Genomic DNA, 17,997 nt, shown 5'->3' on the forward strand with positions numbered 1-17,997 from the left:
TAAGAGAATTTTTTAAAGTGTTTATTTATTTTTTTGTCTGGGTTTTTTTGTTTTTGTTTTTGTTTTTTTTTTTTGAGACAGGGTCTTGCTATGTAGTTGAGACTGATCTGGAACTCACTAGGTAGCGCAGGCTGGTCTCAAACTCACAGCAATCCTCCTGCCTCAGCCTCCCGAGTACTGGGATTACAGGTGTGCGCTACCACACCCGGCTTTAAAACGTTTTTAAATGGAAAATAAACTACATTGATGCTGGATGATAAAATGAAAGAGTGCCATCCACAGGCCATAATGAAGGAAATTTCTTCAGGTGCTGCTAGAGATGAATATGGTGCCTGCCTGCCCTCGATGTACCACCCATAACCTCCTCTACCAATGAGTGTAGAGCAGAGGCTAGGAAGGTGGTGGGCATAGGCCACATGAAAGGCCTCCAGTGAAGGCTACTGCCTCCCCTGGCTCTGCTGTCCACAGCACCCAAGGTCTCCCTCAGTACAGGCTTGAGCTCAGCAATGTAGGGATGCTGCTGATTTGAGACATCCCACCCACCTATCAGGAACTCCCACATCTATGAGACAGCAACTACCCAGCCTCCAAGAAACTGCTATGTGTCTCTAAGTTCCTGCCCTGATCCTGCCCCAGATCTCCAAGCAGCAGCACAAGAACAAGTTTCCCTTCCCCTTTGCACCAGATCCCATGTGCAGGTTTTGTTCATCCTAGGCAAAGTGAAACAAGAGCACAACACAAGGTTTTCTTATACTGATCAAATATTGATGTAGTGATTCTGAACATCAGGACTGTGCTGCAGCTGAAATGAATATGAAACTCAATCTAAATGCCACAACAGCATCATGATGATGCTATTGTCCCATTTAACAAATTAGTAGCTGACACTCAGAGCACTGAGATCACTTGCTCAAGCCCACATAACTCACAGTGGCAGAGTTGGTCCTGAGCCCTAGCAGCCTGGCCCCAAGCTGTGCACTTCTGCTTTAGCAACCTCCTGAGCAGGGCCCAACCTGAGGAGCAGAGGCACCATCATCCCCTCATGGAACACATGCAGGCCAAGACATGGGAGGACACATCCAAAAATCTCTAATTTCCCTTTTTAACGACATGCATGAACAAGTATATAGACATGGAGAGAAAATAATGGAACAATGGGAAAGACTGCTTTTAAATGCAAAATCCCAGATCATATTTTACAGTTCAGAAGCAAAGAAAGTTAAAGGAAACGTGCAGTGGAGACTGAGAACAGGTCAGGTTTTGCAAAAGCGGCATCAATCACAGAATAAGATGAGTTCAGCCACTTTTCCTGAAACACAGGAGAAAAGGCTGAGCATGCAGAGAAAGCCATAACAGGCAGCATTCATACCTGAGCAACAGCAAATGCACAAAGGTAATTCCAGACATAGAAAATAGAGGAGAGGAGTCAGGAACAAGATTCCAAGAAAAAATAATCTGCCTTGAGGACAAAAAAATCAAAACTGAAAGGGCAAAGACAGTGAATCAGTTGCCGCTCGCGTCCTGAAGGAAAAATAAATTTTCAGGCATCCAATTTGTGGGGCAGTGAGGGAGTTGGGATAGCATGAGCAATCAGGGCAAAAGGTGAAATCCTGTTGCTTCTTCACAATGGTAAGAGTCAGAAGAAGGCAACAGAGCAGATGCTCCTCAGGTGAAAGTGTTCAGAAGACGCACCATCTGTTCATCCTTCTGAGAAAAAAATTACTTGAAGAATTCCTATGTGTTGTCACTTATTATTTCATAACAAGTTACCCCAAACCAGTGTATTTCTCAGGGTTCTCCAGAGCAACAGGACCAATGAGAGAGGTGGCTAGATAGGTGGATAGATGCCTGAAAGGTTTTTTTCCCTCTCAATTTCTGTTCTAGAGTCTCAAATTATAACTTTCATTTTGCTCTTCATCTCTATGATTATCTGGGAAATTACTTCTGTTTCGACTTTCTCTAGAGCCTGATTGATCTATTTTGTTACTTCCTGTGCTTTGAGCTCGGGGTGTCCTGATGGTTCACTGTCAGACTTTTCATCCTCATTTGCCCCACTGTTTGCCACTGGCGAACTGGAAGTCTGTCCCTGTATCTTGCTTAAGCTTTTTCTCATTTTTACTATTGTTGTTGGGTTGTCCTTAGTTTAACCTTTAGGTTGTTACTTAAATCTTCCTGATATAGTTGGGCTTCAGCCCTTGGGTCTCTACTGACTAACAAACATTCTCATTTTCATACTACTGAAGAAAATAGCTCATTGAGTCAATCACCATCCTTTATCCTAATTGATACAATCAGCACCACAAAATGATCAAGCACAACTTGCAAATTGACCACTTGGGGTAGTCATCAGTCTATCACCTTCAAACCATGTGAATGAAATTGAAATCAAGAAGCAATCCAAAATATGTTTGCAGTGAATAAACTTTTCAATAAGGATATTTACCATTTATCCTTAAGACAGAAATAGGATGAGAGGAGTAGATAAGTAAAAGAATTAGAGAAGGTTTCACATGAAGCCAGAAGACGTAGAATGGCCACACAATCATCAGGAAACTGTTAAATTCAATTATTAAAGTAAAAGTATAATAACCCTTGAGTGAGGTAGAATAACATAAGAAAAGAACATAAAGAAAAGAGAAAAAAACGATAAAAGAAAAATCTGAGTTAGGACAGGAGCAGAAACAAAAAGGGAGATGAGGGATAATATGATGGAGCAAGAGACTGAGTTGGAGAAGAAAAGAACATAAAGAAAAGAGAAAAAAACGATAAAAGAAAAATCTGAGTTAGGAGCAGAAACAAAAAGGGAGATGAGGGATAATATGATGGAGCAAGAGACTGAGTTGGAGAAAGAGGACAGAAAAAAAAAGAATTTGCAGAGTGGAATGAAAAAAGAAAGAAAGAAAATGAGTTTGAAGGGCCTCTTTCACACTATATCACTGCTGTCATAATATACAACATGCGCTGCCATGTACAGAACCAAGTCCCCTGTTCTCAGCTAGCTGGTGATAGAACCCCATGACGCAGACTGACCTTGGGCTGCAAGGCCCAGATTGAGTTCCCCGACTTCCTGAAGGGTTAAACTCCACTTAGTTCTACTACAGGTGTCTCCTGCCCCTTCTTTAAATATATTCAAAGTTGGGAGTGCTGCAAAATACCCTTTATGACCACCTCTGCCTCTACAGAGTAGGTCTAAAGCCTAGCACAATCAGGAGGTCTGAAAGTGCATGGGGGTTGGGGGGGTTCCGGGGCGCCTGCGCACCTACCTTCCTGGCACTGTAGATGGTGACAGCCGCGCTGGCAGGGGAGGGTGCAGCACATGCGCTGCCATGTACAGAACCAAGTCCCCTGTTCTCAGCTAGCTGGTGGTAGAACCCCATGACGCAGACTGACCTCGGGCTGCAAGGCCCAGATTGAGTTCCCCGACTTCCTGAAGGCTTGAACTCCACTTAGTTCTACTACAGGTTTCCCTGCCCCTTCTTTAAATATATTCAAAGTTGGGAGTGCAGCAAAATACCCTTTATGACCACCTCTGCCTCTACAGAGTAGGTCTAAAGACTAGCACAATCAGGAGGTCTGAAAGTGCATGGGGGGGTTCCGGGGCACCTGCGCACCTACCTTCCTGGCACTGTAGATGGTGACAGCCGCGCTGGCAGGGGAGGGTGCAGCCCCAGATTCCTTAATCTTGGTTATCCATTTTTTAATTGGGTCTTTTAGGGAGTTTAACTTTTTGAGCTCTTTATGTATTCTAGATGTTGGTTTTCTGTCTGAGGAATAGCTGACAAAATTTTTTTTCCCATTCTGTACTTTTGTCTCTTTACTCTGTTGCTTTTTGCCTTTGCTGTACACAGGCTCTTTAATTTGTTATGAACCCATGTGTTGACTATTTCTTATGCCTTGGGATTCTATTTTATTTTTCAGTTGAGCAGAGAAATACTAGTTCAACCATATATTTTTCCTTAAAGGTAATAACTAGTATAATAAAATAGGATATATGGAGTCTGAAACATGAAGACAAAACCCACGGTGGAAAAATTAGCACTAAAACAAAGGATAGTTTTTTGGGGAAAGACCTAAAAAAGCAGAGACGTTGATTAAAGGGCAGATACTGTGTGAATTATGTTAACCTACTCTGGTTACATAAGAACCTCCTCAGACCAGGCCTATTCCAATCCTCATTTTAAAGATGAAGACACTGAGCTGTTTAAGTAAGTTGCCTGAGTTCATGCAGCTACTAAGGAGTAGATATGGGATTTAAACATAGGGGTCAGTATCCAAAGTCCAAGGTCTCAGAATGCAGCTATTCTCATCACAGGCTCACCAGGCACCACCTCAATTTACTCCTTCCCAGATGGCGACCAGCGGTCACAGTAAGTCCTAGTGGTTTCTCCTCCTCCGTTAAAAGACAGACTGAGACCGAGACAAGATGCTGAGCCCACCTGTCCAGTATTTGCCTGGCACTGAGACGTGTGTGCACCAGCCACAGCCCCTGCCTGGAAATCACAGTGGCTGAGATGTGAAGGAGAAAACTGACACTTTTCATAAGAAGGTTTCACAGCAGGGATGGGGTTCGAGGATCCGGTCCGGAAGGCCACAGACACTGCCTGGGAGAGGTGACATTTGAGCTGAGATATAACCATGAGTCACGGAGGCACCTTCCACAGCAACCCCTTCCGCCCCTCGTCCCACCATCTCCGTCACCATATCCTACTGGTTTTATACCTCCAGTCCCTTCCTGAGTGCTCTTTATTTATTGATGTGCCCATAGCCATCTCCCAGGGCCCAGTGCACTTTGAGTTCCAGGACAGTGAACTCTGGTTGTGTCTACTCCTTGCTGTCTCTGCAGCCCCTGAAATGCAGGCGGCACATGTCGGACAGCAGACGCACTGTTATCCTTCTCACAGACTGACGGAAGGGACAGGGAATCTCAGAATGCAACTCAGCTGCCTCCATCCCCGCCCTGGGACGCTGCTGCCGCCAAGCCCATGCACACCCTGTGCTGTCACCTACAGGTCCTCCAAGGGTCACAGAGGGTCAGCTGGCCATGGGATCATACACAGTCACCTCCTACTGCCAGCCAGCAGAACTCATGGGGCAAATGCAGGGAGATATGAGGGAAGATGGTTGAATATGTAACAGGAGACACTCAGAATCAGAAGGAAACTCCCACCTAGGAAGTGTGTCCTCTACAGGGACGTGCTGAGTCCACTTTTGGGAACAAGAAAGACTCGGCTCCATGCTCAGAGGGCTGAAGTCAGGGTGTGGTGCCTGCGGCCTTATTGGGGGCTTTTGTAAGCACTGAAGCAGGTGCAGTTGCAGGCAGGACGAGACAAGATGCTGAGCCCACCTGTCCAGTATTTGCCTGGCACTGAGACGTGTGTGCACCAGCCACAGCCCCTGCCTGGAAATCACAGTGGCTGAGATGTGAAGGAGAAAACTGACACTTTTCATAAGAAGGTTTCACAGCAGGGATGGGGTTCGAGGATCCGGTCCGGAAGGCCACAGACACTGCCTGGGAGAGGAAGATGTGAAGGAAAACTGACACTTTTCATAAGAAGGTTTCACAGCAGGGATGGGGTTCGAGGATCCGGTCCGGAAGGCCACAGACACTGCCTGGGAGAGGTGACATTTGAGCTGAGATATAACCATGAGTCACTGAGGCACCTTCCACAGCAACCCCTTCCGCCCCTCGTCCCACCATCTCCGTCACCATATCCTACGGTTTTATACCTCCAGTCCCTTCCTGAGTGCCCTTTACTTATTGATGTGCCCATAGCCATCTCCCAGGGCCCAGTGCACTTTGAGTTCCAGGACAGTGAACTCTGGTTGTGTCTACTCCTTGCTGTCTCTGCAGCCCCTGAAATGCAGGCGGCACATGTCGGACAGCAGACGCACTGTTATCCTTCTCACAGACTGACGGAAGGGACAGGGAATCTCAGAATGCAACTCAGCTGCCTCCATCCCCGCCCTGGGACGCTGCTGCCGCCAAGCCCATGCACACCCTGTGCTGTCACCTACAGGTCCTCCAAGGGTCACAGAGGGTCAGCTGGCCATGGGATCATACACAGTCACCTCCTACTGCCAGCCAGCAGAACTCATGGGGCAAATGCAGGGAGATATGAGGGAAGATGGTTGAATATGTAACAGGAGACACTCAGAATCAGAAGGAAACTCCCACCTAGGAAGTGTGTCCTCTACAGGGACGTGCTGAGTCCACTTTTGGGAACAAGAAAGACTCGGCTCTATGCTCAGAGGGCTGAAGTCAGGTTGTGGTGCCTGCGGCCTTATTGGGGGCTTTTGTAAGCACTGAAGCAGGTGCAGTTGCAGGCAGGAGGCAGCAGGTGGCGAGACCTGAGTCCCAGTCCCTTCCCACCACTAATCCACCGAGGGACTCTGAGACCTATCCTCAAACAGGAGGAGAGGACCAACCCCTCATGAAGCCTGCTCTCATTGTCCATGGGGGAAGGCGCTGAGCCTCTGAGGTGAGGGCAAGGGTGCTGGAGGGTCCACCAGGCAAGCCGCCGCTTGGGGACAGGGCTGCAGCTGCACTGGACACTCAAGGCTTTGGTGACCTTTCCACAGCCTGGGGCCACTGTAGCTCACCAAGAAGGGAAGCAGCTGGAGGAGCCCAGGACAAGTTGTGTCGTTTGGTTGAAACTTAAAACAACAGGACCCATATGGAGAGGAAATTATTTTTAAAGGACTGAAATGTCTAATTTGCATAACCTGTATTTCTTGTTCATATTTGCACCCAGTGGGTGTTATATGAATACTTGAATACTTGATGATGGATTAATATAATAATATAATTTGCCAGGGCCTCTCATTGTTGAGAAGTGCTCGAACTAACTGTTTTCTTTTTCTTTTCTTTTCTTTTTTTTTTTTTTTTTTTTGCAAGCTACTAGTATATGGAAAAAAGTTAAAAAGTGAAATGGTTTGGGGAAAATTATAGAATGTCCTAAAAATTTACTTTTACACGATTTATACTTCAAACACTCACATGCAGACACTTACGTCTAAACCTTATTGGGAGGCGACGTCCAATGCCTCAGTCGGGGCCCTGGATCCTTTCAACAGGGCTAGGCGGGGCAGGGCACGCCTGTGGTCGGCTGGCCGGTCCCTGCAGTTGCTGTGAGGAGGCCAGAGCACCGACCGCTGCAAGAACAAGACTCGCTCCCCATCGCCTTCACAGTCACTGCCGCCATGTGTCACTTTGTGTAGCAGCCTCCCTGGGCCCAGAAAAAGACAAGATTGCTAAAAGAGCCTTTGCATCCGCCCAGCAAGACCCAGTGCCCCGCTGATGCCTCCTAGGTGAAGAACTGCGATCCATCCACCAAATGCCCCAAAGCTGCTCTTATGTGGCTCATCTTCCTTCCCTCCTCTCTTCTGTCTTCGCTTCCTTTTCTTCTTTCCTTCTGCCCTTCCTTGCTCCGTCCTTTCTTTCCTTCCTCCTTTTGTCCTTCCTTCACTCATTTTCTCCCTCCCTTGCTCTTCTTCCTCTCTTCCTTCTCCCTTTCCTCCCTCCCTCACGGCCTTCCTTATTTTCCTTCCCGCCCACCCTCCCGTCCTCTCCCCATCTCTCCTGCACTCCCCTTCTCTGAAAGCCAACAAGGACTACTGGGAAGACGCCAAGACAAAAGTCGCGAATGGCTACCGAAGAGAGCCTTCCCCGAAATCCTCCAGGAAAGTGGAAGTGCCTCAAAAGTGACAAGAGTCGACATGTTTGAAGAGGTATGAGTCACTCAGCTACACAAAGAAAATGCCCTGTCCTCATGCCCTGCTGAGGGTGAATCTTCTTCAGGAGTTTCGCACAGCCTGAGGACAGCAGTGACGTTCGAGTCTCCTGTGGCTGAAACAACCCTTCTCTCTCTGCGGGGCCTTGGCGGGGGTTTTCTCTGGTGAGCCCTCCCACCGAGCCATCCTTCCCTGCTGGGCGTGGGCGGTGGGTGGTCTGTGCATGTGGAGCCCCCACAGGGTTAGAAAAGAAGAGTTATCATGGCCGTGTCACCCCACACAAACAACAGCTCCCACCGTGTGGGGCAGGGTCCTGTGCTCAGGGCCCAGTGACACCCACAGCTTGTGCCCATGCTCCAGGTGCTGCTCGGCTGGGGTCTGTTTCAGGGACTGCACCATGTGGGACAGCAGAAGGATGGGAAGAAGGAGCTGCACCTGCTACAGGCCAGCCTGGCCCACTGAGCAGGTTGCTGGGGCAGGAAGTGCCACCAGGGGTGCCTTCATCACCACACCTGGCCTCTGATCTGGACAGGCTGCCTTGGGGAGGCACAGGGCTACACCCCCCAGTGTTCAATGTGCTCTTCCGGTGGGACGGCAGCGGGATGGCAATGCATCTCCTTGTCCTCTGCGCTGGCTCTGAAATCCCTGCTGTCTGCTCTGGGCCCTCCCTCTCCCTGACAATGCAGCTGGAAGCAGCCTGCTGTACTCGAGGGAGATGCTTAGGAACAGTCTCCTGTCAGATCCTCGACCTGCAGTAGCCCTGCCCATCCAGGATCCAGCCTTGTCCCCAGGCCGACTACACATCTCACTCATCTTTTTATAGGGCCCCAAGCTGAAGGGCAGTTTCCTCCCTTCCTGCCCTGATCCCTTCTCACAGGGCAAGAGAGAAAGAGCCTCAGATTCAGAATAGGGGGGCCTCCCAGATAACCTGTTTGTCACATGTCCCTTTGCCAAGGGCACAGGTGACTCGGTGAGAGTCTGTGCCTCTGAGACTGGACTTCCTTGGTGATTGAGCTTGTCCCTCAGCCCACACGGGGCTCAGCTGCTCCCACCAGAATCCTGAGACACCTCTCTAGCTCATGGAGCCAACAGGGGATATATTGGAGGAAGCAGGGCGACCCACAGCCTCCGGGGACAGCTGGGTACCAGGCTTCAGGAAGGGCAACTCCAGGGCAGCTCCACAGACCTCAGCACAGACAACTGAGATTCCTGTCAATACCACTGCCAGAAACAGGCTCGGCCTGTGACCCAGAGAGGTGGTGACCTCAGGACAATCAGCCTGGGGCCACGGCCAGGGCCAGGGGACCAACACCACTGGCATCCGGCTCCAGGGGAACAGCTGCGAGCCAGGCCACCACACAGATGGTATTGACGAGAGAGAGGAGCTGGGAACAGTGAAGCTTCTCGAGGACCACGGGGGTGGGAGATGGTGAATCACTGCAGTCCCCAGTGGGCTTCCAGCTCAGATAAGACCAGATCACAGACAGAAACTGGGGAGCCTGAGATTCAATTTCAGTCTCTCCCCTTCCTGTCCCAGCCGCACAGCTTTTTAAAGTCTTGTTTCCCAGCTTGTCTTCTCTCTTCTCCGGACTTCCCTTCTTGGGTCATATCTGGTGTGGCTCAGAAATGTGTCCCTGGGGTGGAGAAGTCTGACACAGGGAACCTGGAGCCAAAAGGTGTGGGAGACAAAAGCAGAGCCTGCATTGCAGCCCCCAGGAGGACGATGGGCCAGGCACAGTGAGCAGGGAGGGCCTCCTCCAAGGGGTCCCATATGCTTTCTGGGGGCTGTGGGCTCTGTGCAGGCAGAGCCTCCTGGGAAACAGAAGACCCAGAAGAGGAGAATCAGAACCATGGACCAGCACCGGGAGGGTGAGGGCTCTGTGTGGTACAACTGTACTGCCATCTGCCCACCTAGATGGGGGAGAAGTCCTAAAGCACACAGGGAGTGCAGGAAGGAGAGTAGGAGTCAATGCCTCTTCAAGAGCGACTCCAGGAAAGCTGGGAGTGGTGGCGCACGCCTGTGATCCCAGCACTCGGGAGACTGAGGCAGCTGGATCGCTGTGAGTTCAAGACCAGCCTGGGCTACATAGTGAGTTCCAGGTCAGTCTCAACTACATAGTGAGACCCTGTCTCAAAAAAAACGAGAGAGAGAGAGAGAGAGAGAGAGAGAGACTCCAGTAGATTGGGCTGGGGTGGAGCCAAGTCCCTCAGTTGGGGAGCAACCATAGACTCCAGCGGGATAGAGAAGAGGCCCTAGCTCAAGATTCCCCTGCTTGGTAGGCTTCTGTCTTCTGTGGCTGTGACCTGCTTGGCTGTCTCTTGTCCCAGATCCTCCTCTCTGCACCCCAAATGCAGGCACATGTGAACATGCACACTGTGCCCACCCATCCTGGGTGGGAGGAGCAGAGACTGCAGAGCCCACATGCCAAGCACGCTGACCCCTGCGCCACACAGAGACTCTGTGGTGGCCTGGCAGTAAACATACATCACCCACCAAGATGGAAATTCCTGGGACATAGCCCCAATGCCATGTCTCTGTCTCCTTCTGTCCTATTCAGGATGTGTTCCAGCCTTACTTTGGCCTTCAAGGTGCTGTCTCGAGGCAGCAGGAAGATCCCTGTGGGCACTGACTCTGGGCTGGTGTTGGGAGAGATGGAGCAGGGGCAAGGAGCCATGGGAGCTGGTGTGGCCCATGGGAAAGTGGCCTGGACCGAGGGTTTGCTGCACAGTGAGTGGAAAAAGGGTCAGATGGAGGGCAACCTCTTCCACAGCCACAGAGCTTCCTGCCATCTGAGAACTGGATTCTCGTCCTCTAAAGAATCACACAGTGACCACAGCACCAAGCCACCTCACACCAGGGACAACTGAGTACTGAAGATGGCTCAGACAAACCTGGACACAGCATCGTGACTCACAGCCAAAAGATGACACCAAGCTGCATGTCCATCAGTTGCTACAAACAAATGTGGTCCACCTAGGACATTACTCAGACACAGAAAGGAAGGAGACTGACCTACGCCACAATGTGGCTGAACCTTGAAAACATTATGGTGAGTGAGGGAAGTCAGGCACAAAAGGCTCATATCATATGATTCCATTTATGGGAACTGTGCAGAACAGGCAACTGTATAGAGATAATTGGCAGATCAGTGGGACGGTTCAGGGAGAGGAGACTGTGGTGTGACTACTTAATAGGCACAAAAATTCCTCTGGGGGTGGTAAAAATGTTCTCCAATTAGATGGTAGAGATGGTTGCCCGACACTGTAAAAGTACTAAATGCCACTGGAGTATACACTTTAAAATATTTCAGATGGTGAATTTCATGTGAATTTCCCCTCTATAGAAACAAATGCTTAAGTATCTGTTTACACTCTCTGTCTCCTTCTGTCCTATTCAGGATGTGTCCAGGACTGGCTGGTGAGCATTTCCACAGGGAAGGGAAGGTGCTGAGCAGAACCCTGACTTTGTTCTCATGGCTCGGTGGCTCCTGTGACCGTGTCCACGCCCACGACTCAGCTCCTACTCTACCGAAGGTGCAAACTCCTCGTCTTGCTTCTCTTGAGTCAGGAGCAAACAACCTGACAGCCAGCACACACGCTCTCAGGGACTAATATGGCCCTGATAGGAGCTGTGCTGCCTGGAGAACACCTAGCTGGCCACTAGCACAAGTGAACCTGCAACCTGGTGCAGACCTCCCCACCGCCACCTCCCAACCCCTCTGGGCACCTGGTCACTGGGGAAGCCCCCCTCACCCACCCACTCATTCATCAGCATCCTCTGTGTGTTGGGCACTGATCTAGGCCCTCAACCAGCCACAAGCAGGACAGGGTCCCTGCCTGCATAGTGTCACCTGTTTCCTCCAACCCCACCCTCCACTGGACAGCCTGGCTGCCAGATAAGTCACTTACCTGTTGCTGTGATGACCTGCTGTCACTCACCCTGTCTCTTTATCTAAATATGAAAGTGCTTTGTGTCCTGCTAAATACTATATTTATCTTAATTTATAATGCTGTATAAAGTATGAGTTACTGAATTCTCCAAAATGTGACTGTTTTAAAGTCATTCTAAGCAATGTTTTAAAATGTTGTCTGCTTTTATTTCTCCAAATCATGAACTTACCTAGTATCATACCTGAATATACTGTTTGTTTCCTCTCATCCCTCTGATCTTGAAGTAAAATAGAAAATTTGTTAACCTGGAGTAAATTACACCTTAAAAGGAATCTTGGATGCATAAGGTCAAAGATTCAGGAATGGCCAAATTCATGCATACTTGATTTCAGCACCTAAGACTGGACAGCAGCCCCTCATCCTGTTACTACTTAGCCTTCACTCAGGCAGACTGATTCTTAACACCTCTCCTTAACACAAGAAAGTTTCACTCCAGGAGGAGGACTGTGCCCCTGATGCAGCTGGCCACTGAGGGTTGGCGGGGCAAAAGCTCACATAGCAGCCAGGGATCCTGGTGGTTTATGGGAACAACAGGCAGTAACTAGGTCCACATCAGGGCCACAGCAAATCTCCACCCACACTGTAACTGTGGATCCCCAGGCTCCAGGAGGACCCAGCCAGCATCCTCCGTGACTTGGAGACACTGAGCAGGGTGGACTCTGCTCTGCACATCCCTTGGCTTTTCCTCCGCCACTTCTTTGCTCTTTACACCGCTTCATTCAGCTCCTTACACCACATCACACCCAGCAGTTTCTTCAGACCTCAGACTGATGCTGGTAAATGGGTCTCCAATCTTCTCGGATGCAGGAAAATACGGAGGAACATCAGACAAGAGGGAGTGCTGGCAATAAAGCAGGATGGGGCTTTGAGTCTGATATAGCTGGCCTGCCTCTTCTCTCTTCTGTGAGTCAGAGACTCACACAGAGACTTAGGGTTCTGTATCCCCAGAGGGCACGGCAGAGGTATCAGCTGGGTTATACTGTGCAAAAATCAAGCAGCCCATCTCAGTAGCTGAATGCCCACAAATCTCTTTCTTATTCAAGTCTGACGTGGCCAGCAGCAGCCTGTGGGGTGCCCTGCTCAGCACCATCCTCCAGGGGCTCAGGCTGATGGAGCTCTTCTGTGTTACTGCTGCACTATCTTGATTCCAGGGCCTTGTCTGTCACCCTGAGAAGGAGGAGCTAAGAAGGCTTTGCACAGGCAATTATGTGCTGCAGCCTGGAAGGAACACATTCATAATCCATCAGCCAGAGAGTCTGACATAGACCTCCACTGTGCAGAGAAAGAAAAGCTGGCCAAGCAAAGAGCTGGAAGATGCCGCACAGTCACAGCCAGGGGTAAACGCTCCTTGCTGCCTGAGGCTGCTCATCACAGCCTATATATTTATTACACAAAAGCACACAATATAAAAAATAAATATGGGGGAAATAAGCCCTTGACCATTCCATTACACTAACAAATCACCATCCTTGGTTGCATTTTCTTTTCTTTCCCATTCTCTAGCCATCAGTATAGAAAATCTTACGCAGTGTGGTGTTTTCTTTCACAGCAACCCTACATTACATGCCATACATGTTTCACGCTGCTGTGCAGTCACCCGAATTACTCTGCCAACTGTTGCAGTTTAGGGGTCACGGAGCACCAATTATCCAGTTCCACACCAGGCTCGTGCACTGCATAGTTTAACCCCCAACCACCCTGAGATGCAGACATTGATCCGCCCTCACACGCGAGAAGCCTGCCACTGAAATGATGAGTAAGAGCCCCAGCTCTCCATGGATAAGTAGAGAAACCAGAATTGGAACCCATGGCAGTGTCCAGGCCCTGGCATTCTTGAACCATGCTTCATGTTCCCAGCAGGCCAGTCTCACTAGCGGGAGACATCTCTCTGCCAGTGCCCTGTACCCCAGGGACCTCCACTCTGGACACAGAGAGGCCCTGCACAGAGCAGACTCCCCAGCACCCACAGGACTGGAGGGGGAAGAGAGGGCTGTGCAGTGCATGCTGTACTCCACCCAGGAGGACGTCTTGAACATTTGAAACATGACCTCCTCTTCACAGAATGTCAGCCCTCCTGGCTGCATTTTAAAACCCGCCCCCTCCCCTCTGCTTCCCTCTCTTCTCCCAGCTGTTTCCCTGGGCTGTGTCTGTGTCTCTTACTTAGCAGAGACACTCTTCCCTCTCTCACCCTCCAGCTCTCCACTCCCAGCGAGGAGCCCTCCAGGATACGAATCCATAATGCATGGCCCAGCTGAGAGCCCTTCCTCTTGCCAAGGTGCTAGGAGAATGTGGTGCCTGTTTCTTAATGGAAGGAGGCACTTTCCCGCTCCAACCCCTTCCCTCACACCATTGTCACCCGGTGACTATGCATAAGGGAGAGACTTCTCTTCCTCACCTCCTGGGCTTGCTCCCTTTTCTGTCCCACAGCTCTCAGGGACTCAGGACAGAGACACCTTGCCAGGTAAATGTGCTGAGTCCTTGGTGGACAGAACCTGGGATGGTGTTAGACCAACCACCACCCCGTGGCAGTTTCAAGTGTGAGACTAGGAGACAGTGAGTGCGGTAGACATTGCCACAGACCAGGACACAAGAGACTGGTTCTGGGAGTTCGGACTCAAGTCTTGAGACCGTGAGTTGTGTAACCAGCCTCTGCCCTCAGTTTCCTTGTCTGTGAAACAGGCACACATTCCTGCCCACTGATGACAGAGGAGAGAGGTCATTGCACAGCGTGGGCCATGAGGCTGGGTCAGCTGGTAGAAATCTGCTTCTTCCTTTGAATGACTTCACTTAGGACAGCACCATCCATCTGTATCAAAAGGCAGAGGAGGAAAGAGCTGCCACCTACATCTGCTTTCCTCTGCTCTCTGGCCTCCCAGAACATGGATCAGCCAGAGGCCATGGCATTGTTGCACAAGGCAGGGTCAAAGGAAGAGCCGGCCCTGCCATGACCATGCTGTGTCATCCACAGAGGCAGGGACCCCAGAGCAGAGGCATAAACAGCACCTTGATAGAAACACTGGCCCACAGTTGGGAATTTTCCAAAGCTTCCCTCAAAAGCACCTCCTTGCCCATCCAGGGATGGACTGGGAAGACTGACACTGACAGGCAGTGCAGGTACCTGTGCCCTTGTCCTGTAGAGGAAAGGAAACCAGAGAGATAGCAGGGGCTGCCCCAAGCCCCAGGCTGGACTATGCAGACTTTTTCTCCGGGTCTTTGTGTGTCCCCGTCCTGGGCTCACAAGGCAGCTCCCTATGCAAACTGAACCATAACCAAGGAGGGCAGAAGCCCAGAGTCAAGCTGTCATGGGAGATCCTCTCCCAGGAGCTCAGGCCTGCACCTGGCACATTGAGGTGGGGGAGCACCCATCCTTAGGACTGGCTGCATAGAACACCCCAATCACAAATCCAATCACCAAGCACAGTATGGCCTTACTGAGCATGCATCCTGGTAGACAGAGACAGAACCCAGACAATGTAAACATATGTGGCAGGGCAGTGGTGGGTGGCTAAAACCCAGGGTGAGGATGTACTGGGGTGCTATGAATTGCTCACTGTCTGTCACGGCTACAGAGGCTTCAGTGAGGGTAGAAGGGATCAGGGAGAAGAGAAAGACCATAGGAGCTTTTAGCATGCTGCTAGTCAAATCCAAAGACATGGACTTCACTGAGTGAAATGCGAAACCACTGCAGGTCTCTAGGGAACAGAGTAGTGTTTTCTGGCTCAGGTTTTGAAGGGGTAACCCTGGCTGCTGTTTGGAAGACTGAATCCAAAATATATTTTGTAGGAAAGGCTAATTTAATTAACTAGTCCCTGCAAGCGGGGACCAAGAGAAAGAGCATCAGAAGGGACCCCGGGCTTTTTGCAGGATGGAATCTGCTGCCCATCTCACAGGTCTCTAGGTGTGCTCCTCTTGCAGGACCCAGGAGAAGGTCATAGCTGACTGTAGCCATCGGCAGAAAGCAGCTTCTCTGCACATGCAAGGCAACCAGAAGCCTCAGTCCTAGGAGGCTTCAGAGACCAGGCAGAAAACACTTCTCTCCCCAGGCCAGGGCGGAGAACCCTCAGAAGCCCACCAGGCAGCAGCCGTGCTGGAAAATGCTAAACAACTGGTTTGCAGCAGGAAGGGCTCTGATTTCTTAGCCTGTGCCAGTTGCTGTGATGTAAACATTGCCCTGTGGCTGATGTCAAGCTACCAATGGTTTGAAAGCTGCTGGCAACACAGGAGCTGCACTGGCTGGTTATGGCCCATTATCCCCACCCTCCACTGAGGCTGAACAGAGGCTCCCACGTTACAATCTGTCCTCCTGGGTCAGGAAGCCTTGCCGATGTTCTAGCCAGCTGGCTTCTTGAGAATCCCATCTTGGAGATAAAGAAACCCCCAGGCCACCAGCAGGACCTGGAAGTCAGGAAGTTGATTTGATTTGCATCCTCATGAACAATAAGGGAGAATGCCTATTTCTCCAAACCCTCACCAGGTCTAAATGTTCTCTGTGTTTTACAGTGTACCCGCTAGTATGTTAAAAATACAATTTCCTGAACTTCTTATTTGTATTTATTTTATTATTGGAGAAGACAGATGACTTCCTGTTATTTGAGTTCTTTTGTGAGTTGGCTGCTGATCTCTTTTACTCTTGGTTCTAGAGGGTTAATCATCTGTTTTTTAACTGACAACGTGAATTTTTTGTAAATTGTCCACATTAAAATATTAGGGCTGCTAAAGTAAATATGCGGTAGTGATTAAAATTAGACCCTCATGCAAACTGTAAATGAGGCTTTTTTTTCTTTTTTTGGTGGTGGTGGTGGTAGAGGTGATACTGGAAATTGAATGTAAGACCTTTACACTAGGCTATATTCCCAACTCTTTATTTTATTTTATTTTTTTATTTTGAGACAGGGTCTCAGTGGTCACGAAGTTGCCCAGGCTGGCCTCAAATTTGTAATCCGCCTGCTTCAGCCTCAGTGCTGGGATTATAAGGCATGAATGACCACACCTAGCCAAATGAGACAAATCCATACTAAAATATAATTTGTGATCTGTCTGAAATTCATGCTTAACTGGATATTTATACTTCTATTTTCCCATGTCTCATGCATAGCAAAATTTGTCCCAGTTTGTCATTTATTTTTTTAAGTCTGTTTACCGTGTCTTTTTCATAAAGTTTTTCTGTTTTTACACAATCCTATCTACCAGTCTTTTCCTTCATGGTTTCATGATATACTTAGACTTTCAGAAATCCAGGTTTATGAGTTTCCACCTATATATTTATCTCACTTACCTTTTATTGAATATATATGGAGCTCATTTTCATTTAGGGAGCTACACAAAAAATCAGCTCCCTGCTCCTGCTAAGGATTAACTGGTTATTCTGAAATCGCTGATTTAAAAATCCATCCATGCTATCATCTGGCAGTGCCCTGAGTACCGCAGCTTCTCACACACTTCCACTCTGGGCGCTGGGTCCTCCCCCGCTGCTGTCAGCCCTGGCTGGTGACCACCCGCCGTCTTAATCACTGACTTGTGAGGGAGCTGCACGGTGTGACAGAGACTCTAGCTCTCAGACTGACAGGGTGGGCAGGCAGGACCCCCATTTCCAGCGAGCCGTAAGAGGCACAACAGACTTGCTTCTAGCCTTCTGTCTCCTGTTTGTACACAGCAGCAATATTATTATCCACCTCCCAGGCGTGTCGTGATGGATGAAGCCCATCATTGTGTGTAAAGAGCCCCTTTAAGTAGTAAGCACTGGGCCGGTGTGGCACACATTCCCTCATTCAATACCCAGTGCAGCTAGTTCCCTTATTCTCTTGGTCGGTAAGCTTTTATTCCCTGTTCTCTTTTTTCTTCCAAGTGATACCTAGAATCATTATGCCAAGTTAAAGGGGGGAACCTTAGCTGGAATTTAATGGAGGTTACCCTGAGCTTACAGAGCAAGAGAACCCATAGGTTTACAATGTTTACCTCTTTCTAAGAAGAAGGCTTGTGTGACTGAGTGGACAACAGGCTCAGCTGCCCCTCAGTATGAAGTTTCATCGTGCGAATATTCCTGACACGTCCGTCCTCCTAGCCATTCTGGTTTGCCTTAGTGAGAACAGGGTCCACCATTCGTGTCTCTAGCTGGTTAGGAGTGAGTGCACAAGCACACTGCTACTTGACGTGTATTTAAAACCTGCCAATTCGTTGGGAAAGGCGACTTAGTTCATTTTTTCAGATGTCACATGTGCCTCAAATAGTCATCATTGCTCCTGCTTCCCAATTTAAAAGTGCATATTTTCAACAGAGGCACAGCTTTAGCATATTTGCCCCTTATTTCCTTCTCTA

This window comes from Fukomys damarensis, unplaced genomic scaffold (assembly GCF_012274545.1).
Source record: "Fukomys damarensis isolate Sample0158 unplaced genomic scaffold, DMR_v1.0_HiC HiC_scaffold_7, whole genome shotgun sequence".
In the NCBI taxonomy this organism is placed as follows: Eukaryota; Metazoa; Chordata; class Mammalia; order Rodentia; family Bathyergidae; genus Fukomys; species Fukomys damarensis.